The 26002-nt window shown below is 41.3% G+C and overlaps 1 long non-coding RNA gene across 1 annotated transcript; it reads left to right on the top strand.

Annotated features, from left to right (window-relative positions):
* Positions 1-3830: 3830 nt before the first annotated feature.
* Positions 3831-13153, top strand: LOC135525519 (uncharacterized). Its single transcript, XR_010453176.1, has 3 exons — positions 3831-3861; positions 8072-8823; positions 9367-13153. It is a non-coding gene; the product is annotated as an uncharacterized LOC135525519 (long non-coding RNA).
* The last annotated feature ends 12849 nt before the right edge of the window (positions 13154-26002 follow it).

Raw genomic sequence — 26002 nt, 5'->3', positions numbered from 1 at the left:
CTGCGAACACATACTTTTGCACTGATTGTGGGTAGAGCTTATTTTCTCTGGGCAATTTAAAACGTCACTAGTGGTGCTTGTGGTAATCTCCATTGATGGTTTAAGGTGACAAACCCCAAATAGAAAAACTTCAAAGAAGAAAAAAAACGAGGGGTTGCGAGTTATTTTTAATGTGTGTAAAATAATACATAAGTATTAATAGATATTTGCTATATGGAACTCTGAAGTTTGGTCAAACCTGTAACAGTTTTATAAACACGGTGTGGCTCAGTTGGGAGACCACGATGCTTGCAACGCCAGAGTTGGGTTTGATAACCACGTATGCACTCGCTGCTGCAAGTCGCTCTTGATAAGAACTAAATGAATAAAAATGGGAATGTATATTGTATAATAGCTAATACTAACCTGAATCAATACTGATAACGCATTATAATGTACGGCAATGACTAAGTGAATACATTTCTTATGAAAGTAAAATTCAATAAGTAAGTTTCCCCAGATAGAGCTGCACCTTTTGTATGTTTGTCCTCTCATATAAAATGAAGTATTTGTATCTAAAGGCTTTTATCAGGTTTAAGAATGTAATGTCTATATTTTTTGTTATGTAACTATTGGACAAGACAACAATAGTAAAGGCTTTACCATTTATCGCATTTTAAAATCGGTGGGCGTGATTTAGAGGACTACTTCATGACGTGAATACCGACTCATGGCTTTTATTGTGGACTGTTCCTCATTTGTGTGACCCGGAAGTACTATTATATTTTGCTGATAAGACGCTGATGCCCTCCACCATCTTTGGGTCCAACCATGGACACATTTGTACTACTGATAAAGCTTCATAAATGCTAAAAAAATGTTTAAATGGTGAGTTATTTACCTAGCGATTTACAGTCTTGTGCAAAACTTTGCTTGAAATGTATTGATGCACCCTAGCTAGTTAAGATTACCTAGGTTATGTTAGTATTTCTTGTGATCAAAATGACATGGGACTGACATGGGACTTGCTTAATTATAGATTTGTATAAATGTAAAGAAATGTTTGTTAACAAAATGATGTAGCTTCAAATCGTAGCATAGGCCTATTGTTAAAATGTTGTAGTCATGGGAGACGCATTCCAATTTCCTGCATTGTTTTACCACATGCATTTGATGGTATGCATATTAGAATATACCTTTAACTCAAAAGTTACTGTGTCCTCCTTTGGAGTGGTACAGAGATTTACCCCGTGCTTATATGCTGCTGATGTGTTTGAGTGTACCGACTACCTTTTAAGTTCATAGCGTAGGCTTACATTGAAGACAGCGAGGACCTCAACCTGCTCCTCTCCTTCAATGCTGGAAGTATCACTTGGATCGATCTTCATGTTAGCCCTGGCACATATTTGCAACATGAGTAGGAAACATAAAATCGAGATGGGGAAATGTTGTTGGATGACATCGAACTGATTTTATGGACTTTAACTGAGGACAATGCACTTTGCCTGTTTGAACGTTGTGGAATAAATGGATCTGAAGTGAAAGGAAAGAGTCAACGCTCATTGGGTAAAATAAGAAGAATATTGTGAAAATGTTGATTTACTGGAACCAACTAACCAGGGAATGTCTCGGTTACACCAACTGAAGGAAGATGTCTAAGGAATACAGAATGAGGAGGGAGGGGCTTGGTTTCTCAGCAACAGGCTGGAGGTCAAGTCAACTGCACCGTGACTCATACCACAGCAGAGTGAGAGGGGTGAGTAATCTGTCATAAAGACAAACTGACAGGAGATTAGAAAGATGAGCACAACTTCAAAGCCTAGAACATCCACTTGTAAATGGACTGAGAAGGAGATGTTGGGAATTAGAAAGGATTCAACCTTGTAAACTCTAGCGTGGGAAACCCATTAGTAGAGCATATTGATTTCCTTTTGTGTAATATATATATATATATGTATATGGGTGTGTGTTTATTTTAGGAGATTGAGGACCTGCTTAGCCTGCCGCTGTCCTTCCAAACTGAGACAGCCTGCAGAGTCATTGGGTCCTTGTTGTAACAGTAGAGCCCTGAGTGTTCAGCAGGCTCCAGAGATGGCAACTTGGCCAACTCTTTAAGAGGGGAACTGTGCTGCTGGAGCAGAAAGTCAACATCACAGTGGAAGATGTTGGTCTTTGAACAGAAAAAATGAAGTCATATTACATAACAATGTTCAATGGTTTTACTTCCTTGTTTCAGCTACTGATGTAAAGAATATTTGCTGGTCTGTGGTGTGTCATGAAGATCAACAAGATGCTGCACTTGACACATTAATGAAATTGTTATTCCAGTTACTCATTTGCATACACCCATTAGGAAACTGACTTAAAACTGTTAAATCCCCTTAGATGGATGAGGAATTGAAACAAATGTATGGTTGAGAGGGATGAGACAAAAGCTATGGCAAATAAGTCTGGTCGCACAACTGATTAGCAAACGTACAAAAACAAAGTGGGACTAAACTAAAAAAGAACAAACAACCACACTATGAAACAAATAAAATATATAAAGAATGATAGTAAAAAAGCTTCAGGGCAACTTAAATAAAATGTATAATTTATCACAAAACCCACTGATATTGCCAACTACTTTAATTACTTTTTCATTGGTAAGATAAACTTAGGGCTGGCCAGAAACAAACGCTGACACTACACATCCAAGTATATCGGACCAAATTATGACAGACAAGAATTGTACTTTTCAATTACGTAATGTCAGTGTGGAAGAGGTGAGAAAATTGTCTATCAACAATGACAAGCCATCATGGGTCTAACAATCTGGATGTAAAATTTCTGAGTATGATTGACAATATTACCACATCTTCAATTTAAACCTACTAGAAAGCGTGTGCCCTCAGGCCTGGAGGGAAGCAAAAGTCTTTCTGCTACCTAAGAATAGTAAAGCCCCCTTTACTGGCTCAAATAGCCGACCAATCAGCCTGTTACCAACCCTTAGTAAACTTCTGGAGGAAGTTGTTTGACCAGATACAATGCTATTTCACAGTAAACAAATTGACAGACTTTCAGCACGCTTATAGGGAAGGACACACAACAAGCACAGCACTTACACAAATTACTGGTTGGCTGAGAGAAATTGATAAAATTGTGGGAGCTGCCTTGTTAATTTAATCAATTTTAGAATAAGGCTGTAACCTAACAAAATGTGGAAAAAGTCAAGGGGTCTGAATACTTATAAGCCAATATGTAATGTATAGGCCTGTAGTGGATTGCGTTGGAACTAATTGAGTGGGTGGAGTAGAAAGTGTTTCTGGGCATGGTGCTAATATGCGTGTCTCGATTCAAATATCAACATAAAGCTTCTTATGACCAAGCTTTGTGTTCGAACTCACCTGTTTTGTATTCTAGGAACTCTAAGTAGACAGAACCCTGGCTTTATGGACACAATCTATGTAGTGTTTCCTGCACAGTGATATATGTACCATATTATCCAGGCAAACCATTTTAAGCTGTTTGACCACAGTTTAAGGCCAGCAACACTCCATGATTCAACGCCCCATGTAATTAAACCATATATAGATTCTACAGACCCTCCTGAGTTCTCCCTACACCACTTTACACTTGCACAAAGAATTGTTTTCCTGTACACTGCTATATATTTTTCCCATATAGTGTCCAGGCATAAACATTTTTTTGGACATATTTTAAAGCCCAAAATGTAATGCAAATGCCACTTAAATATGAACAAATGAGTTATTGTTCATGTTTTAGACAAATACAGGTTTATGACAGTTCTATTACATTAGGGACTTTTATTTTGAAAACGTAAAAAAGTGACCCGGACGTATTTTTCTTTTAGTGTTGCTGAGGAGACGCTGATGGGAAAAGGTAAGTAAAAAAAGGTCCGACTTTGATTCATAGCTTAATTTGTTCACTTTTTAAATACATTGCTAAATGTTACCTTGCAAGGACAAGTCCATTATATTTACAGTCCTGAAACTAACCTACCAATGAAGACCGCATGCACGTGGTCAAAATATGTTCATTGTTCGACTAGATATCTTACCTACCTAGCTAGTATTGCTAACTGCTAGCTGGCTATACAGGCAATTGAACCCGAAAACATGATAGCAAATACTTAACTTCTCTGTATGGTAGTGTCACATCTTCTCAAATCGTTAAGCTGTTGAGTGAAATATTCATAGATACTTCATCGTTTCGGTCTTGATGTATACACTGGCACGCGAACGTTAGTATGTGGCTCAGAACATCAGGGAACACTGGGCCTCTTGTTTTTCCATTGACTTGGTAACCTATTTGTATTTTTGGTCTGGGAGACCAGGTGTGTTGCATTAGGTAAATGGCCTAGTGTTTGATGCGGCGATTGAATTGATGTGGTGTTGTGCCGAAAATCTCCCCTATGTCGCCCGTACTTAAATCCGCTACTTATTTTGTATTTGTCTATAAATAAATATTTTTGCCAAAATTCTTAATCTCGCCCATGTCTTATTCGACCAGTATTTTGTAATTGTAAAGATAATAATTCAGCCATTCAGAAACGTTTATTGCTTGCCAACATTTTACTTCCTCTGTTTAATAAAACACACATTTTATTAATTTCGGTTGCCTATCCTGACGTGCATTTTGTTCTATAGAAAGTATTTGACTCTGATGTGTGCCACATAAAGTATTTGACTGTAGCCACAAAATGAAGGAAATTAGAAGGTGGGGGAGATTTTCTGCACAACACCGGTCCTCGCCATTCTGCCGCCCCTCGGCAAGCACCAAAAATTGCCGCCGCTCCTCCTATCCCCGCAAAGTATAATAGTGTCGGCCGCAATGCAGTTTTATAAATACATATGCATGCCACATAGGCAGCTGTATTGGCATTATTAGCCCAGTCCTGAATCCTGACCAAAGTTTAAGACTAATAGTTTTGTCTCTCTGATCAGCATATCAGCTACCCAAGTATATCGGGAGTTATTTTGAGCTCATTTGCAATTAGAATCATTGTGTTTACACAGCAGGGAAAGCAAACTATTTTTTTTTTGCTATGACTAGCTCGTAAAAAAAATAATGAATAGGCCTACAATTAAAATCACTGATTTATTATAATTTAGCCCAAGGAGTGAAACTCCCGGTCAATAGCCTACTTTCATTCCATATCGTCCGTTTCATTTCGACCTGACCTTTTTTTTGTGTATATGGTGAGTGCTAAGTCATTGAAATTGAAGCATATTTGATCAGCGACACGTGCATGATGTAGAAAAACAGTGATCCACTTAACATTGTCATAAATATGGTCTCCAGTCTGTAGGCTATAGAAAGGCCACATATGCTGCTACTCTTTCTACTATAGGCTACATGATTTATATTAGATTATTTGAGTGGTGGTGGAGCGCGGCGTCTCCAACAGCACCATGGAGAGGCGCGCTAGGTATGGACAAGATAAATATTTTGCGCTCCTGACTTTGGCAGAGCTGTCAGACTTTATGGCATTATTCAATGACAATGACCCCAATCTCATATTCACTATTGAATGTGACAATAAACGTGTTCATTCTCATGTGGATTGAGAAATCAAATGGAACCCTATTCACAACTCTGTATAGAAAAGAAACGGACAGAAGTACTACATTACAAGGGGACAGCTTCCACCCTGAGCCATTAAAAAGAGGACTTGCAAGAAGCCCGTTTCTCAGACTGCGGCGCATATACGCCACTCCACAGAGGACAATCTAGAAAAAGCAGCGGAGATGAACAATAGGTTTCTAAGAAGAGGTTACTCTCCACAATGTGTGGATGAAACTCTTAATTTGACATTGGGGAAAACATGAGATGAACTGCTTCAAAAAATACCCGCTAGAGCTAAATAACACTGTAATGTTCACCACCACATATACTTTGAACTCGCAAAACGTGGGAGATGCTGTCAAGAAACACTGGCATGTTTTCTCATCGGACACAGCTTTGCCGGCTGAATGTAAGAATCCCCCACTTACTGTATATAGGAGAGGTCGCAATGTACGCGATAAAATGGTCCAAGTCAACTGCCAACCACAAAATAAAATCAGCCAAGCTCTCTTACGCCTCGTCCGAATGGTAGCTATAAATGCAGTGGTTGCGCACAATACAACAATATGATGAAGTGTGAATATTTCTTCCACCCACATACAGGAAAACAGTTCCCAATGAGTGACATTATGATGTGCCCCCCCCCCCCCCCCCCCATGTTATCTACATGATTAAATGTCAATGTGGGCTGTGCTATAAAGGTAAAACCTCTTGTTCTCTCAAACAGAGAATCGTTGAACTTAAAAGTTAAATCAGGACATATGACAGTGATTATCCAGTCACGGTTCATTTTAATGACCTAACACATGACATTTCTACCCTTTTTTTGATTTTGTGGCGTAGAGAAAGTTAAGATATCAGACAGGCGAGGAGATATCAATAGAACTCTGAGTTAAAGGGAATGTTTTGGGATTTTCACCCTCCAGACATTATTTCCTAGAGGCCTACATGATGAAATGCCTATGTATGTTATGTTGAATTGTTAACGTTATTCTGAACATGAATTATGCCTCTATTTCAGATTACTCTGTTCTTCTTGCACTGTTCCCAATGATTTATGAAAACATGCTTGGTGGGTCGATGTCCTCATTGTGGTTTTACAGACGTGTTTTAATACGTTTTATGTAAACACTTTATTTGAGTATTTATGAAATGCATATTGTTGTATTTGGTAGCACTTATTTGTTTTCCCTCGAATCAAATTTTATTTGTCACATACACATGGTTAGCAGATGTTAATGCGAGTGTAGCGAAATGCTTGTGCTTCTAGTTCCGACAATGCAGTAATAACCAAAAAGTAATCTAACTAACAATTCCTAAACTACTGTCTTATACACAGTGTAAGGGGATAAATAATATGTACATAAAGATATGAATGAGTGATGGTACAGAGCAGCATAGGCAAGATACAGTAGATGGTATCGAGTACAGTATATACATATGAGATGAGTATGTAAACAAAGTGGCATAGTTAAAGTGGCTAGTGATACATGTATTACATAAAGATGCAGTAGATAATATATGTTGTTAGAATGGCCAAGTCAAAGTCCAGACCTGAATCCAATCGAGAATCTGTGGATATATTTACATCATTTCCCATCAATTCCCATTATTAAAGTGGCTGGAGTTGAGTCAGTGTCAGTGTGTTGGCAGCAGCCACTCAATGTTAGTGGTGGCTGTTTAACAGTCTGATGGCCTTGAGATAGAAGCTGTTTTTCAGTCTCTCGGTCCCAGCTTTGATGCACCTGTACTGACCTCGCCTTCTGGATGATAGCGGGGTGAACAGGCAGTGGCTCGGGTGGTTGATGTCCTTGATGATCTTTATGGCCTTCCTGTAACATCGGGTGGTGTAGGTGTCCTGGAGGGCAGGTAGTTTGCCCCCGGTGATGCGTTGTGCAGACCTCACTACCCTCTGGAGAGCCTTACGGTTGAGGGCGGAGCAGTTGCCATACGTACCAGGCGGTGATACAGCCCACCAGGATGCTCTCGATTGTGCATCTGTAGAAGTTTGTGAGTGCTTTTGATGCGTGGAACGGATGTGGGTGGGGCCAGGTCTACATAAGGGTGCTAATTTAAAAAAAAAAACTCACAAAAGCTCTGACGAAGGCCTTGACGCAAAGCTTATTAAAGATCAGGGATACAATCAAGAGCAGTGTGCTGGTTTCTTCTTCTTTTCCCTCATTTTATTAATTAAACTGTTACCATGCACCTGCGAAAAAGGTAGCTCAGATGCGCGAGAGCTTTTTAAATTTTGAAATAGTGCATATGCCACTGGGTGAAAAGTTTTCATTGTTTTGGGGCAGAATTGTGTGAGGTGTAATGCGTTGTTGGAGGTGCGTCTTGGTCAGTTTAGCTCGGACAATTCTGTGCTTGATGGCAGCCTTATCCTGCCTACCCTTTGGCACTCCAGGAACAAATCAATAATTATTGTTTAAAAAAAACAAAGTTATTATGTCACTGTGGGTAACAAGTCAACAAGGCCTTCTGGGATTTCATTCCCCTTCTCTATGTGATTTTATTTCAGGAGAGCGAGGCCATGTCCTAGATACCTTCAGTCTACCCTGGAGGAAGCACAGCACAGCTTTATTTTCATGTGAGCATCAGCACATATCACGCAAGAGAAGTGTGCAGAGTGTCCGAGACCTTGGAAGAGCTAGCTGGCTGACCAGTCGAAGGTTGCCACATGACTTGAGTAGGACAATATGAGTCGAGAGAGGGAAACATTGTTGGATGAAATCGAATTGAGTTTATATACTTTAACTGAGGACAATTTACGTTACCTGTGTGAACGTATTGGAGTAGGAGGCAAAGATGGGTCAGAAGTCAAAGGAAAGACTCAACGCTCATTGCGTCGTATAGTAGGGGAATATTGTGAAAATGTCAATCTAATGGAATCAGATGAGCAGGGAATGTCTCGGTTACTCCAACTGAAAGAAGACATCAAAGGAATACAGGCAGATGCCAGGGGTGTGCCCACGAGTCCCAGCCAATCAGCGATAGCGGAGGTGGACACCTCACAAGCAAGCTGCGACGGAGTACCGAATGAGGAGGGAGGATCTCGGTTGCCTAATAACAGGAAGTTGGCGGATCCAGCTCCAGAGTGGCTCATTATACCAGAGCAGAGGGAGTCACTAGATCCTGATTGTGACAGTGGCACACAGTCTTTGCAGCAGGAGGCAACAGTGCTGCTGGAGGACTGTAGGTTTATGCTGGGGCGGAGATTCAACATCAAAGTGGAAGAACAGGAGGAGAAGATTTTGGTCTTTGCTAATGAAGGTATGAATTAGAGAACAGATTGCTTTTAAGACGCCACATTGCTTGGTGATGATGTCACATTGCATGATAATGCCGATTTGTGCTCATGTTCAAAGTTGATCTAGTGGAAAGAAGTGGAGGGGTTCTCACTGCTCAACCGACGTGAGTTGAGGTGCAACCAAGACATTTGATCATCATTTGAGAAGGAAAAATGCGCAACTTTCGCTCACCATTAAAAAAAAAGTGTCTTATTATATTTAAACGACTATTGAGCTTGACGTTTTCAGCCTTCGTCAATGGCCTTGATGTTCTGATGAAGGCCGAAACAACAAGCTTTTAAAAGGAAAGATTCACCCCTTTTTTGACTGTTCTATTTTCTCCCAGGGTTATTTCATGTTTTCATGTACATCTGAGCTATTCAACTTTCAAGCCAAAATGGGTGAATCTTTCCTTTTAAAAAGTTAAAATATGTTTTTAATGGTGAGCGGGTGTTGCACCTTTTCAAAGTTGATATTGTGTAACTTGTTGCAACTCTGATATGTTTTTCTGATGTCATTCATACAGGAGAGGGTCCCGATTCCTCCCACTCATCAGTGGAGATATTATCTACACCAGGGGAGAAACACCAGGAACTTGACAAAGCAAAGAGTTCTCACCACAGCCCTCAACGTAAGGAGAGATCCACAAAACGATCACAGCCTAAACGGCACCTGCACACACACTCTGGAGAGACGTCATCCCACTGTTCAGGTAGCAAAGAAAGTTTATCTTCTGTGAGTTCTTACCAATGCCCTGAATGTAAGAAGAGGTTCTCTAGTAATGCAGGTCTTCAAAAACACTTGCGATTACATGTTGGAAAGAGGCTTTTCCAGTGTTCACAGTGTGACAAGAGTTTCATAAAGAGTAAAAATCTTTACCAACACCTGCCAGTGCACTCTGGAGAGAAGCCTCACCCCTGCTCTGACTGTGGCCGAACGTTCTCTACAGCACGGTATTTAACTAAACACAAGCGTATACATTCAGGGATTAAGCCTTTCTGTTGCCCCCATTGCGACAAGAGATACACCAGATCAGATCAGTTGAAAGTTCATATCATGACGCATACTGGGGAGCGGCCTTACCAATGTGGTCGATGCGAGAAGAGTTTTAAAATGAAGGCAAATCTTAAAGAGCACCTGTTATTACATGAAGTAAAGATGTCTCACCGCTGCCCTGACTGTGATCAAAGGTTCTCCGCTGAGGAAACTTTGAAGGAACACATGCAGTTACACAAACGAGAGAAACCTTTCCACTGTCTGCAATGTGAGAAGAGGTACAGTACTTCAGATGAGTTGAAAGAACATACGATGTCTCATACCGAAGAGAAGATTAACTTCCGACTTGTTTCTGAGAATAGATCGCCAAGTTCCAGAAATGTAGAAGAACAATGTCCGGAGACGGCCCATACTGTTGACAAACCTGACCTCGGCTCTGACTGCGGAACAGATTTTGCTCAACAAGACAAGCTGGTAAAACACCAGCAAACACACACTGGGGAAAGCCCAACACACATTGCCGAAAAGCCAACGCACACTGGGAAAAAGACTCACTACTGCCCTGAATGTGGGAAAAAATACCATAGCACTTCACACTTTAAAGAACACCTGCGTTCACACACTGGTGACCGACCTTACCAGTGTTCTCAGTGTGAAAAGAATTTCACAAAACAAATCCATCTTAAGCGCCATATGTACTCACACACTGGAGAGAAACTATACCGCTGTGGAGATTGCAATTTATATTTCCTTAATGAAATCGAATATAAGAGACACAAGCACATCGGAGAGAAGCCTCACCACTGCTCCGTCTGTAGCGTTCGTTTCTCTTTACTAGAAGATCTAAAAGCACATGAAAGGATTCACACAGGAGAGAATCCTCACCACTGCTCTGACTGCGGGCAAAATTTTGCTACAGCGGGATGTTTAAAGAAACACAAGCTTTTGCATTCAGGAGAGAAACCTTTCCACTGCCCACAGTGTGATAAGAAGTACACCAGAGCGGACCAGTTAAAAGATCATATGAAGATACATTCTGAAGAGAAGCCTTACGAATGCGCTGTTTGTGCAAAAAAATTCCACGATTCTAGGCAATTAAAAGTTCACCAGAGAGCAGTGCATGTAGCATCTTCTTACATTTGCTCTGACTGTGGAAAGAGCTTTGGTCTACTGGGCAACCTTAATGCCCACCAGCGAACACATACTGGGGAAAAACCTCACCAGTGCCCCGTCTGCGAAAAGAGGTACACAAAACGATCACATCTTAAAGAACACATGCGTACACACACTGGTGAGAAACCTTACCAGTGCTCTCAGTGTGAGAAGAGTTTCACAACACAAACAGGTCTTAATCATCACCTGTACACACACACTGGAGAGAAGCCCCGCCACCACTGTCCAGACTGTAATGAAAGTTTTACGTCTTGGATACCCTTTAAGAGACATAAACAACAACATACTGGAGAGAAGCCTCACCTCTGCTCTAACTGTGGTCTTAGTTTCCTCATAGAAGAGGACTTAAAAGCACATGAAAGGATTCACACTGGAGAGAAGCCTCACCACTGCCCTGACTGTGAAAAACGTTTCTCTTCAGCAGGTAATTTGAAAAAACACAAGAGGTTACATACGGGAGAGAAACCTTTCCACTGCGAGCGTTGTGATGAGAAATTTACAAGATCAGATCGGTTGAAAGTTCATATGATGTCGCACACAGGAGAGAAACCTTTCCAATGTCCTGAATGTGATAAAAGCTACAATAATTCGACCCAATTGAAAAATCACCAGAGAATAATACATAGGGGAGAAAAACCGTACCTTTGCTCTGACTGTGGAAAGAGCTTTGGCAAACTAGGTAACCTTACAGAACACCAGCGAACACACACGGGGGAAAAGCCTCATGTCTGCCCTGAGTGTGGGAAGCAGTTTGCCCACGCAAAACACCTAAAGAGACATCAGCGAGAACATACGGGTGAAAAACCGTACCAATGCCCTGACTGTGAGAAATGTTTCTCCCGGGTAGATTATCTAAAAACACACCAGGTAACACACAGGCCTCCTCACATGCGCTCTACTGTAGATAAACCCTATGGCTGCTCTGACTGTGGGAAGCGTTTCGGGCAGATCTCTGGCCTTAGAGCACATCAGAAAATCCACACTGGAGAAACTCCTTATGACCGTACTGGGTATGGAAAGAGTTTTGTAAACCTGTAAAATCGAAAGATACACGATCAGTTGGACACTAGTGAGAAGTCATACCACTGCTCTGACTGTGGGATAAACGTTGATCAGGCGGAAACCTCTTGAGACACCAGGTCACCCCTGAATTGCCTGATATGAAGGCATTGACAATTGGCAAGGAGTGGTGAATGCCATTTTACATCTACATAGTCATTTATCGGACACTCTTATCCGACCTACAGTTAGTACATCCATCTTAAGATGTCTAGGTGAGACAGCCACATATCAGTCGTAGTAGATTAAGTACATGTTTTTCTTAAAGTATCTATCAGCAAAGTCAGTGCTAGTAAGAAAAGAGGGGGGTGGGTGTTGGGGTTGATACTCTCAGATGTTTTCAGAATATGGGCAGTGACGCTGCTTTCCTGACATTAACTGGAAGCTCCTTCCACCATTGTGGTGCCAGGACAGACCAGAACGATCACTGTGCTGCCGTATATTGACTTCTACCTTTTGTATATATGGATTTTGATGTTGGTCCCCTTTTTGTAGTTAGGATGTAAATATACTGTTTAGTTAGCGTCGGAGGATGTTTAGTTAGCATGTAAATATACTGGTTAGTTAGCGTCGGAGGATGTTTAGTTAGCATGTAAATATTTATTTTACCTTTATTTTACTAGGTAAGTCAGTTAAGAACAAATTCTTATCTTCAATGACGGCCTAGGAACAGTGGGTTAACTGCCTGTTCAGGGGTAGAACGACAGATTTTGTACCTTGTCAGCTTGGGGATTTGAACTTGCAACCTTTCGGTTACTAGTCCAATGCTCTAACCACTAGGCTACACTGCCGCCCCAGTGTAACCATATACTGGTTAGTTAGCGTCGGAGGATGTTTAGTTAGCATGTAAATATACTGGTTAGTTAGCGTCGGAGGATGTTTAGTTAGCATGTAAATATACTGTTTCGTTAGCGTAGGAGGATGTTTAGTTAGCGTAGGATGATGTTTAGTTAGCGTCGGAGGATGTTTAGTTAGCCTAGGATGATGTGCAATCACAATACATACGCTACAGGTCTCTTACTGAACTGCATGTCTGTTTGGTCAATTATTAAAATTTTAGATAATAAAGACAATTTTTCAATGACTCCCTGTCCTTCACTATGAGGTTCTTCACACTCTGCACACATTGACTCCCTGTCCTTCACTACGAGGTCCTTCACACTCTGCACACATTGACTCCCTGTCCTTCACTACGAGGTTCTTCACACTCTGCACACATTGACTCCCTGTCCTTCACTACGAGGTCCTTCTTCACATTGACTCCCTGCAGGTTCTTCACACTCTGCACACATTGACTCCATGTCCTTCACTACGAGGTTCTTCACACTCTGCACACATTGACTCCCTGTCCTTCACTACGAGGTTCTTCACACTCTGCACACATTGACTCTGTTCTTCACACTCTGCACACATTGACTCCCTGTCCTTCACAGGTTCTTCACACTCTGCACACATTGACTCCCTGTCCTTCACTACGAGGTTCTTCACACTCTGCACACATTGACTCCCTGTCCTTCACTACGAGGTTCTTCACACTCTGCACACATTGACTCCCTGTCCTTCACTACGAGGTTCTTCACACTCTGCACACATTGACTCCATGTCCTTCACTACGAGGACTCTGGTTCCTTCAGGTTCTTCACACTCTGCACACATTGACTCCCTGTCCTTCACTACGAGGTCTTTCACACTCTGCACACATTGACTCCCTGTCTTTCACTACGAGGTTCTTCACACTCTGCACACATTGACTCCATGTCCTTCACTACGAGGTTCTTCACACTCTGCACATATTGACTCCATGTCCTTCACTACGAGGTTCTTCACACTCTGCACACATTGACTCCCTGTCCTTCACTACGAGGTCTTTCACACTCTGCACACATTGACTCCCTGTCTTTCACTACGAGGTTCTTCACACTCTGCACACATTGACTCCATGTCCTTCACTACGAGGTCCTTCACACTCTGCACACAGTGGAATAATTGGACGTGTACTGAGCCGAGTCAAGCAGAGCTGTACTGCACTGGCCCGGCTACACATCCATTGTAGTTGCTTGAACCGTGTGCTGGAAATGAAAATGTTTGAGCCAGTACAGTCCTGGTGGGCTCCAGAGTGCTCATCCTAATGCTAAATATGATCCTGTCTGACTTGTATTGTAGGGGGCAGATCTCGGAAGGTAGTCTCCCATTTGACGTCAATTAACAAATCATGTGAAGGTCTACACTAATTTCAACTGAATGGTGTGTTGGTGTGTTTAGACAGGCAGCCAAATTCTGATCTTTTTTTCCCCCACTAATTGGTCTTGACCAATCAGATCTAAAAAAAAAAAAAAGTCTGATGTGATTGGTTCAAAAGACCAATTAGTGGAAAAAAATATCAGATTTGGGCTGCCTGTCTAAACATAGCCTTGAGCGTAAATCATAGTCCACAGAAGCAGAGATGCGTGACTCTGAGACTACCATTTGCATGGGACACAGCCCAAATAATGCGCACCTCTCCACAATTCCCAACCAACGCGTCTCCATTAAACATCCTCTATTTATTAGAATGTGTTGACAGTTGGAGAAATGAGCTGCTCTGAGAATATGAACGCCAATGGTCCAATATTTTACACCAGTGGAGGCTGCTGAGGGGAGGACGGCTCATAATAATGGAGTGAATGGAATGGTATCAAACACATGGAAACCATGGAAACCACGTTTATGACACCGTTTCAGCCATTATTACGCCGGAGTGTCCTGTCTGAGGTTTCGGCTCCACCCTTGTACTTGATTGATTGAATTAAGGTCACTAATTTGTAAGGAATTCACCTCACCAGCTGGTCTATATCTACATTTAAAGGAAAAACTGTAAATCTGTAGATACTCTGCCCTCCGTGGAATGATATTACTGTCTGGGCTCCTGAGTGGCGCAGCTGTCTAAGGGCACTGCATCTCAGTGCTAGACGCATCACTGCAGACTCCAGTTCGATTCCAGGCTGTGTCACAACCGGCTGTGATTGGGAGTCCCATCGGGCGGCGCATAATTGGCCCAGCGTCGTTAGGGTTTGGTCGAGGTAGGCTGTCATTGTGAATAAGAATTTGTTCTTATCTGACTTGCGTAGTTAAATATATATATATATATATATATATTTATACAAATGTCTCTAAGAAGCCTGCTATTTTGACCACCAGATGGCAGTGTTGACTGTCGCTGTGACCAATCAAGTCCTCTGACCATATCCTCGCAGCAGGTCAGACTAGGAAAACAGGTCGGTGTAGGCTGCAAGCGTCTTTTAATTAGTTTACTCAGTGATGTTAGGGTCCAGGCTCTAGCTTTCTCTCTCTAGGATTTTGAGCTTGAATTATAAACTTTATAAACTCTTTGCTTGAATAAAAATCAAACTCTTTATAAAAACTCAATTGGTTTACCAGGTCATCAATGTGAAACAAGGACACTGTAAAACGACTCTCCAGACAGCAATCCACAGCCAATTCAGTAGTTACCATACAATGGAAAAAAAGAAGTGAAGGTGCAACCAAAACATAATAAACAACGAATAACTGCAGTAAAAATAGAAAGTATTACGTGCACCAGAGGGATGAGGGGAGTTCAGTGATGAAGGGCACTAAGTCACCCTGACGGTTCTAACTACCTCCCTCCCAGATCAGCTGATGAAGGGCACTAAGTCACTCTGGCGACGAGGACACAAAGTCACCCTGACGGTTCTAACTGCCAACAGATCAGCTGATGGAGAACAGTAAGTCTTATGGAGGGGAGTTAGTTGCGCCAATGTTTTCAATTGCTTCACATTTCTGGTAAATGGCTCCATGGACTGATCAACTTTCCTGCGGTGATGCAGCTGCTGCACTAATAACAAGACAGGGCTGGCCGCATTGACAGATTTACTGCCGTTTACTGAACCACACCTCAGAGAGGGGAGCGCCGCCCAGTAGCAGCATCCATCTCTGTGTTGCATCGTGGATTGCGGCCATTCTGGGCAGTGAGGACAGGGGAGGTCACCTTTGATTCTGCTGTGCCTGTCACCATTATTCTTGGGTCACTCCCTGACCATATGACCTGACCAGGAACAGCTCTGGGCCCTAGTTGTAGTCTATTCAGACCACTGTTACAGTAAGTTCAGCCTGCTTGAACTTCATAGAAATATAATCAGACCAAACAGCTGAAGGGACACAATAGAAGAGGAGGTTGGTGGCACTTTAACTGTGGAGGAGGGGCTTGTGGTAATGGCTGCAGTGGAATGAGTTGAATTGTATCAAATACAGTGTATATTCAAACTTTTACATTTCTCAAACATAAAGTGTATTTTTTTTGAAGAATGCCAAGTGGGACACAATCATGAAGTGGAATGACATTCCATTTCCAAACTTTTTTACAAATCAAAAACTGAAAAATTGGGCGTGCCTCCCCTCAGCCCCTTCCTTTGACAGCAAACTCTCTCTTCAGAAGTTCAGTGACTCCATCTCTGAATGATCCAATGTTGACCTAAATGTCTAATGTGATTCAATATTTAATCAAGTCTCCGTATAAATGCACCTTTTATCAGAGGTCCATTATGAAGTGTGTGAAGAACAAGGAACACACCAGGAGGAGAGATACTGTTGTAAAGAGTTTAAAGCTGGATTTTCAAGACTTTAAAATCATCTTGTCAGTTTGAGTATCAGACCTCTGGTTGAAAGTCTAATCTGTTCTGAAGTGATGAATTGCAGCCAAGCGGCATGATCACTCTGCTCAATGTGTTTACAGCTTTTGAGTTGTGGAAACAATCAGTGGACAGTGGCCTTTATGGAATCTCCACGGACACATTTCTTAAAGATATCCATAAAAAATGTTGTTTAAAGTTTGCCACAAGCCACCTGGGAGACACACCAAACATGTGGAAGAACGTCGCATGAAACCACCATATCAACCAACTTTTTTCTTCAACTGAAACATTTGTCTATAAATTACCATTTGTTAATGGTGTGATCATGGTTTTACCCAGGGACAGGGAAGATGGTTAAAATGATGGGAAGATGGATGTCAAAAAGGACCATTCTGGAAGAAAACCTGATGGAGTCTGCACCCAGATGCGGAGATTTGTTCCAACAAGTCAATGATCCAAAACATGAAGCAAAATCTACAATGGAATGGTTCCAAAATAAACTCTCCAGGTGTTAGAATGGCCAGTCAAATCCCAATGAATCCAATCAGAATCTGTGGAGAACTGAAAACTGCTGTTCACAAATGCTCTCCATCCAACCTCACTGAGCTCAAGCTGTTTTACAAGGAGGAATGGGAAAAGATTTCAGTTCTAAATGTACAAAACTTCTTCTCAACTAGCTGCCAGCAAAAGGTGGTTAAATAAAGTATTAATTTTCTCAATTTTTAGTTTTTACCTGGTTAAATAAATGTTGTTCTCAATTAGCCCACCTGGTTAAATAAAGGTGTTTCATATCTTTAGCCTACCTGGTTAAATAAAGGTGTTCTCAGGCACTGTATATCAAACATACTTTCTATGTGTTTGGCCATTAGTCATTCCATTCCAGACGTTAAGGTGTTCTCAACTAGACTCTACTATCTCTTCTTTAACTCCATAAAGGTGTTTCTATTTAACGCCATAGTTTTATCACGCCTTACCTGGTTAAATGGAGGTGTTCTTCAGACATTAAATCATCTTGTCCTACCTGGTTAAATAATCTGTTCTGTGTGATGAACTAGCCTACGTTTTGGTTAAATCTCAGTGGAAGTGGTGTTCTCAACATAGCCTACCTGGTTAAAGCTGGGATAAGAGTGTTCTCACACCATAGCCTACCTTCTTAAATGAAACATTTGTTCTAAATTATTTGTTAGGTGTGACTGGTTTTAAATGGTAATGGTGTTGTCAACTAGCCCACCAGATGGTTAAATAAAGACTAGTTCTCAGAAAGGCCAGCTACCTCCCAATTGCAATCAGAAACAGGAGATTCTCATCTTAGCCTGGCACCTGGTTAAATGAGAACTTCTTCTCAACTAGCCTACCTGGTTAAATAAAGGTGTTCTCAACTAGCCTACCTGGTTAAATAAAGGTGTTCTCAACTAGCCTACCTGGTTAAATAAAGGTGTTCTCAACTAGCCTACCTGGTTAAATAAAGGTGTTCTCAACTAGCCTACCTGGTTAAATGAAGGTGTTCTCAACTAGCCTACCTGGTTAAATAAAGGTGTTCTCAACTAGCCTACCTGGTTAAATGGAGGTGTTCTCAACTAGCCTACCTGGTTAAATAAAGGTGTTCTCAACTAGCCTACCTGGTTAAATAAAGGTGTTCTCAACTAGCCTACCTGGTTAAATGGAGGTGTTCTCAACTAGCCTACCTGGTTAAATAAAGGTGTTCTCAACTAGCCTACCTGGTTAAATAAAGGTGTTCTCAACTAGCCTACCTGGTTAAATGAAGGTGTTCTCAACTAGCCTACCTGGTTAAATAAAGGTGTTCTCAACTAGCCTATCTGGTTAAATAAAGGTGAAATAAAAGAATTGTGGAGGAGGGGTTCGTGGTAATGGCTGGAGTGGAATCAGTGGGATTGTATCAAATACATCAAACACAAGGTTTGATGCCATTCCATTTATTCCATTCCAGCCACTATGATGAGCCTTCCTCCCTCAGCAGCCTCCCTCTGAATCAGAAATATATCAGATCCCAGATCTGATGCTACTAAGAACAACTTCTAGCTTGACTGCAATGGAACACATTCCTAATATTGAGGTGCACCCCCTTTGCCCTCAGAAAATGACTCAATTCATCAGGGGCCATGGACTCTACAAGGTGTCAAAAGCGTTTCACAGGGATGCTGGCCCATGTTGACTCCAGTGCTTCCCACAGTTGTATTAAGTTCCTGGATGTCCTTTGGGTGGTGGACCATTCTTGATACACACAGGCAACTGTTAATGTGGAAAAACCCAGCAGATGCAGTTCTTGACTCAAACCGGTGCGCCTGACGGAAATAGAAGCACAAGCATTTCGCTACACTCGCATTAACATCTGCTAACCATGTGTATGTGACAAATAAAATTTGATTTGATACTACCATACTGAAATATTGTCTTGCCCATTCACCTTCTGAATGGCACACAGACACAATCCACGTCTCGAGGCGTTTAAGAATCCTTCTGTAACCTGTCTCCTCCCCTTCATCTACACTGATTTGAAGTGGATTTAATAGGTGAAAATAAGGGATCAGAGCTTTCACCTGGATTCACCTGGTCAGTCTATGTCATGGAAAGAGCAGGTGTCCTTAATGTTTTGTACACTCCCGTGTTTTCCAGATATAGATATTCCAAATGAAGGAGTGAATCAGATTTAACATCTATTGAAGGTCATGTTTTTGTATTTCTACTTTATTTGATGTTTTACCAGGTTAAATAAATGACATGATTACCACTTGTTGCATTTACATTTCATTCCCTTCTTGCTCATCTGTAGAGCATTCACTACTCTTTCATGGGGCTGTGGCTGCTCAGTGTCGCTGCTGTGTGCAATACCTCATGGTTGACCGGGCCAGTGGATGACGTGTGCAATACCTCATGGTTGACCGGGCCAGTGGATGACGAGGATGGATAAATTGAAAAGCTAAACTCTTTCAACATTTTACTGGGTTTGTCTGGCTCCTTTACACAAGAGCTACTACTGGCTTTTGAATCAGTGAGGGAATGTGTTTTTGGCAAGGTTGAAAATAAAAATTTTCCAGCATTTTGCTTTGCCTCTACTTTCCCCTTGACATGAGCAGTGTACGCCAACCTCTTAGCTCATTGAAGAGATGGCTCTGTGACCAGTGGCATTGAGAGTGTGTCAAATGGCTGTAGTTGGGCCAATGTGCTGCTTTTGAAGGATCTGATTCTTTGCCAATATTTCCACTTAGTTTAATGGGGACTGTTTAGCAGTTGTCACAGGTCTCAGTATGAATGGAATCTCAATTATCCTGGAACATCTGTTCATCTCATCTTTAACATTGTGAAAGGGTTTGTTGTTGACGTTTGTCCCTGGTTGAACTGCAGTGAGGTATCATGCTAGGTGAAGGTGGCTGCATATAATTTCTCCCCCATCATAGTTTCTCAGGGAATGCAGCCTGTTGATCTTGAGATACAGACGTGCTGATTATGCTTTAGAAGTGTTGTCTTTGTGGAATTTGTAACCCTGTCCCTATACCTCACGGTAGGCTACACATTTCATTCAAAGCCAAGATGAAATTCCTCAAGGAGATATGTCTAGGAAATTTTGATCCCTGTTGTACTTCATCATCTGAGAACAGAGGAGAGATGCTGTTTGTCTCGCAGATGATTTAGGTTCCTTGACCATCTCAGCACTTTAGCTCATATACCTTCGTAGTGTTAGGTATTTTTCTTCACCTTGACTCCAACGCAATGAATTACACATATTTTCACATACCATGGAAGGTCACGGCACTCTGCTTGACCCAAGCATTTAGCTACACTCGCAGTAACATCTGCTAACCATGTGTATGTGACAAATAACATTTGATTTGAGCCGTTCTCGTGCCGCATTGACGATGTCTCTGACCTCAACACGTTTCCTCAAGGTCGCCGGGTCCTTTTTTTCTCAGAGTTCAAAGGTGAGTTTGGCATAATGAATTTCCAGCAGCTGGGACAAAAATAGTCACACTTCAAGAATAGGGTTCTCAGGGTCAAAAGAGGTATATTAACACAGCACCAATCCAGAGGTATATCAACACAGCACCAATCCAGAGGTATATCAACACAGCACCAATCCAGAGGTATATCAACACAGCACCAATCCAGAGGTATATCAACACAGCACCAATCCAGAGGTATATAACACAGCACCAATCCAGAGGTATATTAACAAGCCAGAGGTATATTCAACACAGCAGCCCAAGCACCAATCCAGAGGTATATTAACACAGCACCAATACAGAGGTATATTAACACAGCACCAATCCAGAGGTATATCAACACAGCACCAATCCAGAGGTATATTAACACAGCACCAATCCAGAGGGCACCAATCCAGAGGTATATATCAATCAGAGGTATATCAACACAGCACCAATCCAGAGGTACAGCAACCAATCCAGAGGTATATCAACACAGCACCAATCCAGAGGTATATCAACACAGCATATATTCCCAATAGGTATATCAACACAGCACCAATCCAGAGGTATATCAACACAGCACCAATAACACAGCACCAATCCAGAGTATATTAACACAGCACCAATATATCAACACAGCACCAATCCAGAGGTATATCAACACAGCACCAATCCAGAGGTATATCAACACAGCACCAATCCAGGTATATCAACACAGAGGTATATTAACACAGCACCAATCCAGAGGTATATCAACACAGCACCAATCCAGAGGTATATCAACACAGCACCAATCCAGAGGTATATTAACACAACACAGCACCAATCCAGAGGTATATCAACACACCAATCCACCAATCCAGAGGTATATAACACAGCACCAATCCAGAGGTATATATTAACACAGCACCAATCCAATCCAGAGGTATATCAACACAGCACCAATCCAGAGGTATATCAACACAGCACCAATCCAGAGGTATATATCAACACAGCACCAATCCAGAGGTATATCAACACAGCACCAATCCAGAGGTATATAGGTATATCAACACAGCACCAATCCAGAGGTATGATAACACAGCACCAATCCAGAGGTATATTTACACAGCACCAATCCAGAGGTAATTTCAGCACCAATCCAGAGGTATATCAACACAGCACCAATCCAGAGGTATGATAACACAGCACCAATCCAGAGGTATATCAACACAGCACCAAGCCAGAGGTATGATAACACAGCACCAATCCAGAGGTATGATAACACAGCACCAATCCAGAGGATAACACAGCACCAATATATATTTACACAGCACCAATCCAGAGGTATATCAACACAGCACCAATCCAGAGGTATATCAACACAGCACCAATCCAGAGGTATATCAACACAGCACCAATCCAGAGGTATATCAACACAGCACCAATCCAGAGGTATATCAACACAGCACCAATCCAGAGGTATATCAACACAGCACCAATCCAGAGGTATATCAACACAGCACCAACAGAGGTATATCACAGCACCAATCCAGAGGTATATCAACACAGCACCAATCCAGAGGTATATCAACACAGCACAATCCAGAGGTATATCAACACAGCACCAATCCAGAGGTATATATAACACATCAACACAGCACCAATCCAGAGGTATATCAACACAGCACCAATAGGTATATTAACACAACACCAACACAGCACCAATCCAGAGGTATATTTACACATCACCAATCCAGAGGTATATTTACACAACACCAATCCAGAGGTATGATAACACAGCACCAATCCAGAGGTATATCAACACAGCACCAATCCAGAGGTATATTAACACAACACCAATCCAGAGGTATATCAACACAGCACCAATCCAGAGGTATATCAACACAGCACCAAGCCAGAGGTATATCAACACAGCACCAATCCAGAGGTATATTTACACAGCACCAATCCAGAGGTATATCAACAAGCACCAAGCCAGAGGTATATTTACACAGCACCAAGCCAGAGGTATATTATACACAGCACCAATCCAGAGGTATATTTACACAGCACCAATCCAGAGGTATATCAACACAGCACCAATCCAGAGGTATATCAACACAGCACCAAGCCAGAGGTATGATAACACAGCACCAAGCCAGAGGTATATCAACACAGCACCAAGCCAGAGGTATATCAACACAGCACCAAGCCAGAGGTATGATAACACAGCACCAAGCCAGAGGTATGATAACACAGCACCAATCCAGAGGTATATCAACACAGCACCAATCCAGAGGTATATTAACACAGCACCAAGCCAGAGGTATGATAACACAGCACCAATCCAGAGGTATATTTACACATCACCAATCCAGAGGTATATTTACACATCACCAATCCAGAGGTATATTTACACAACACCAATCCAGAGGTATATTTACACATCACCAATCCAGAGGTATATTTACACAACACCAATCCAGAGGTATATTTACACCGAACCAGTGGTATAATAACACAACACCAATCCAGAGGTATATTAACACAGCACACAGCCTTGTTCTCTACTCCACCTTGGACTGAAATAAGGAGTAGATGGTGAAAGTCTTTCCTCCTAGGACAACATGGACATGGATATCATACTGTATCATTTTGGCCGGACACTGGCTGTCGCAGGCTGAGATTGAAGGCCATGACTGATATTTTCATAACATATTCGTTGGTGGTGGGTCATGTGTAGGCTTCATCGTTCCATAGTAATGTTTATCAGAATTTATAAGTGCAAACAATGAAATGCAGTAAATTACAGATTTAAACGGTTTCCAGATTTAATAAAAAAACAAAACAGAACTCCTTTAAAACTTCTTTGGGATAGGGGGCGGTATTTTGACGTCCGGAGGAAAAGCGTGCCCAAAGATTTGGATTGAAAACACTCTACAGTGTCTTCAACTGTTAAAATAATGTCTGTGAGTATAACAGAACTAAAATGGCAGGCGAAACCCTGAGGGCAAACCACCCCGCCCAGAAAAAAAATAATCCTACCACTGATTTCAATGGCTGATTGTGCCCGATTGCAGTTCCTATAGCTTCCACTAGATGTCAACCATCTTTAGAAAGAGTTTCAGGCTGGTTTTTGGAAAAATGAGCCAGAAATTGTAGTTTTTCTAGGTGGCTCCAATTTTGGCTGTAGTGTTTCCAAGCACGTGAATGAGAGCGCGTTCTTTGGTATTTTCTCCGGTAAAGACAATAACGATTCTCCGTCTTAAATTTATAATTTATTTGGGTATTAGGGTACCTAAGGTTTGATTATAAACATTGATTGACTAATTTGGATAAGTTTATTGGTAATGTTTGGAATTCATTTTTGTATGCATTTTGATGGAGGGAAAATGAGTTGATTATTGACTGGAGCTTTCATGGATATAGTTTTTAAGGATATAAAGAAGGAATTTATCGAACAAAAGGACCATTTTTAATGTAACTGGGACCTTTTGGAGTGCCAACAGAAGAAGATCTTCAAAGGTAAGGCATATATTATATTGCTATTTCTGACTTTCGCGTCGCAGCTCCATGGTTGAAAATGATTTGTTATGCATTTGTGTGCTGGTCACTGTCCTTAGATAATTGCATGGTTTGCTTTTCGCCGTAAGGTCTTTTTGAAATCTGACATGGCGGCCGGATTAACAAGAAGTTAAGCTTAATTTTGATGTATTGCACTTGGGATTTAATGAAAGTTTAATATTTATAGTAATTTAATTTGAATTTGGCGCTCTGCAATTTCACCGGATGTTGGCCAGGTAGGACGGTAGCGTCCCACTGATCCGCAAGAAGTTTTAAGAAGCATTGCTTTGTTGTTTCCCTACCTCTCATGGTCTGACTAATGAATGTGATGTTATCTAGCAGCACGCCACTGTAAAATCCTCATTAACACGACACACGAATTATCACGACTCCAAAAAGTTGCTTCATGAACGTACTCAGGCTTGAATAGCTGTCTATGTGTTCATACTGAGATTCTACCCTCATGATTCATTTTCCAGCATCACTTGCATTTCCATCCAACAGTGATTATACCGGTAATCCTCTCTGGCAAAAAGGATGCTTTCTCTTTCTACTGGCTGCTGAGTTGCTACTTAAAGCCAAGAGAAAAACACTGGCCAAGCCAAACAATGGTGTTTAATTATTTCCGCCATTGGTGTAGATACTCTATAGAACATACAGTGAGGGGAAAAGTATTTGATCCCCTGCTGATTTTGTACGTTTGCCCACTGACAAAGAAATTATCAGTCTATAATTTTAATGGTATGTTTATTTGAACAGTGAGAGACAGAATAACAACAATAAAATCCAGAAAAACGCATGTCAAAGATGTTATAAATTGATTTGCATTTTAATGAGAGAAATAAGTATTTGACCCCTCTGCAAAACATAACTTAGTACTTGTCAAAACCCTTGTTGGCAATCACAGAGGTCAGACGGTTCTTGTAGTTGGCCACCAGGTTTGCACACATCTCAGGAGGGATTTTGTCCCACTCCTCTTTGCAGATCTTCTCCAAGTCATTAAAACCTGTTAGAGATCGGGCTACTTTTTTCAACATTCTGTTAAAAACCGCGCAACATTTCAACGTCCTGCTACTCATGCCAGGAATATAGTATATGCATATGATTAGTATGTGTGGATAGCAAACACTCTGAAGGTTCTAAAACTGGTTCAATGATGTCTTTGACTATAACAGAACGTGTTTTGTGGTCAAAATCTCAAGGAAACCTGATCACAAAATCGACGAAGAAAAAATCAATCCGCCAGTCTCTGTATTGTCTATTGCAAGGTATAATAGATAGCGATGGGCTTAAAGTTCCTACAGCTTCCACGCGATGTCGCCAGTGTTGTGAATTCTATGCAGCTAAATCCTTGGTCATATGAGTAATAGGCACTTCCTTTCGTCGGGTACACAGCAGGAAAAAATGGAAGGGGGAAAGTGGACTACGTTTTCCAAACTTGTTGCTATTGAATACAGATCGCTCTGTGATCAATTTGATCGTTTATTAACGTTTACTAATACCTAAAGTTGGATTACAGAAGTAGTTTGAAGTGTTTTGTCAAAGTTTATAGGGAACTTTTTTAATTAAAAAAAATAATGTCGCGTTTAGAAACTGTGTTTTTCCTGGATCACACAGTCTTCATAAATGGACATTTTGGGTATACAAGGACCGATTTAATCGAAAAAAAAAAGACCCAATTGTGATGTTTATGGGACATATAGGAGTGCCAACAAAGAAGCTCGTCAAAGGTAATGAATGTTTTATATTTTATTTCTGCGTTTTGTATAGCGCCGGCTACACTAATTATTTTGTTTAC

This window comes from Oncorhynchus masou, chromosome 32, assembly GCF_036934945.1.
Source record: "Oncorhynchus masou masou isolate Uvic2021 chromosome 32, UVic_Omas_1.1, whole genome shotgun sequence".
Lineage (NCBI taxonomy): Eukaryota > Metazoa > Chordata > Actinopteri > Salmoniformes > Salmonidae > Oncorhynchus > Oncorhynchus masou.
This window is presented reverse-complemented; position numbering and strand designations above follow the sequence as displayed.